Genomic DNA, 2,500 nt, shown 5'->3' with positions numbered 1-2,500 from the left:
TCCACACACAGCCATCCTCTCAGCCATCCTCCTACCTTCACTCGGCCATCCACACACAGCCATCCTCCTACCCTTCTCTCGGCCATCCACACGCAGCCATCCTCTCAGCCATCCCCCTGCCCTTCTCTCGGCCATCCACACACAGCCCTCCTCTCGGCCATCCTCTTGCCATCACTAGGCCATCGACACACAGCCATCCTCCTGTCCTTCTCTAGGCCATCCTCCTGCCTTCACTCGGCCATCCACACACAGCCATCCTCCTGACCATCCTCCTACCCTTCACTCGGCCATCCACACAGCCATCCGCTCGGCCCTTCACACAACCATCCTACAGGCCATCGACACAGTCGAGGGTACTGACAAAGGCGTCGAGGGCACAATCAAGGGCATGCTATGTGTAGGGATGGGCACTAAATTCTTTCAATGAATGACCATGAATAGTAATTTTAGATTTAAAATCGTATCTCTAATGGTTGCCTTAACGAACTTGCTCCAGTTGTCCCGGCAAAAGCGAAAGTCACATCCAACGTGGTTCCCATTCGGTTAAATTTGTTGTTAAAATATTTCAATATATTTTTCATAGCTTTACGACATTTTATAAGACACTCAATAATTTTTTTGGGGATTTTTCTTAATTTTTAATGATTTTTAATTAATTTTAATGAATATAATATTATTAATAAATAATTTTATAATGTAAAAAGTTCCAATTCCCCCCCCCCCCCCCAATTTTAGCATAATTTATTGGACACTTCAAAATTTTTTGGGGATTTTTCTGAAATTTATACTATTTTTTATGATTTTTTATTAATTTTTAATGAAATTAATTAATTAAAATTAATTTAAAAGGTAAAAAATTTTAATCTTAATTTTTAAAAATTCTTAATATCATATACTTTCATAAAAAAAAATATATCGAGGATCCAATGTTATCCATTAAGAAAAAAAGGCCCAGTATGACCGGCCTCCACTTTTGTTGTTTCCTTCTGGAAACCAAGGAAAGACTTAGCATACTCTTTAAGGGGGGGGGAGGTTGCTTGAGGGTTGGGCATGGGCATTGCCAAGGCAGGCCATGGTGTAACGGCCACATCATCTGTCACCTAGAGTTAGGTGTAAGCTCGTCCCGGAGCTATCCTAAAGCACCCATGTAATATCATGTAAGGCTCGTTATGAAGCCATGTCAGCCCCCGTACCAGGGCATATCTGTTAGCTTAGGGTACATGTCAGCCCCGTGCTTGGGCACACTTGTTAGCTTAGTGGCATTTTCGTAATAAGGGAGTATGATCGGCCTCCACTTTTGATGTTTCCTTCTGGAAACCTGGGAAAGACTTAGCATACACTTTGTAGGAAGGGTGTCAGTGCTATCCCAATCCCCGGCCTACACCCACGTTGTTGAAGCCCTTGAAGCCCAGCTCCGTGGAAGTCCCGCGTGTCATAGGATCATCATTTGCTTGTAACGCATCTATTGTTTTTGTAACGCATTGCACCGTGTAATTGAATATTATATCAACAAAGTTGCCTCCGGGCTTTGCCTCGTGTTGCCTCGTTTACTTGTTTGCTAGCTACGTGTGTGTGGTGTACGATCATTTTATAGGCTTGCAAGTGGATTTGACCCCCTTGCGCCACACGACCCTGCTTCGAAAGAATAGGGCCATGACAATTGGTATCAGAGCTATAGTTGTTTGAGCACAGTTGGTATTCCCCCTATCTATTCCCCCGAGATTCCATTTAGTTCACGCGAATGATGGTAAGAGGAACTACTAGTACCGCGGACCAACCCGCTCCAAACACACCACTACCACGTACAAACAAGGAACGCATTGAGGTATTGGAGGAAAAGATAGGTATGCTATCCAGTATTGTTCATGGTATTACGCGAATAAATGATCATCAGAGCACGCTGGAGGACAGATCCGAGACATTTAGAGCTAGAGTGACAGCCCTCGAGGAAGATACCCGAGACAATCTAGCCATCTTACAGGAACAGATTACGGAGCTCACTACGAAAGTAGGTCTCCTGATCCGTGCCTTTAGTAACGAACGGCCTACCAGTAGTGATGTTTCTCCCTCGCGCTTGCGAGTACCTGAGCCACGTACCTTTGATGGTGTTCGAGATGCGAAAGAGCTCGAGAATTTCCTGTTCGACATGGAGCAATACTTCCGTGCAGCTCGTTCGGATTTCGAAGAGGTAAAAGTAACAACTGCTTCTATGTATCTTGCAGGTGACGCCAAGCTATGGTGGCGGATAAAGTACACCGAGATGGAAAGTGGCCAATGTTCCATCGATACATGGGAGGACCTCAAGAAAGAGTTGAAGCACCAGTTCTTACCAGAGAACATGAAGTTCATTGCCCGCAGAAAGTTGAGGCAACTCCAACATACAGGTACAGTTCACGAGTACGTTAAGCAGTTTTCTGCCTTGATGCTTGATATCCGTGATATGTCAGAGAAAGACAAGCTGTTCTCATTCCAAGAGGAACTCAAGCCTTGGGTTCAGACA

This window comes from Akebia trifoliata, unplaced genomic scaffold, assembly GCF_017979445.1.
Source record: "Akebia trifoliata isolate Shusen 1 unplaced genomic scaffold, ASM1797944v1 Contig00309, whole genome shotgun sequence".
NCBI classification, from domain to species: domain Eukaryota; kingdom Viridiplantae; phylum Streptophyta; class Magnoliopsida; order Ranunculales; family Lardizabalaceae; genus Akebia; species Akebia trifoliata.
Note: the sequence above shows the minus strand (reverse complement) of the source record.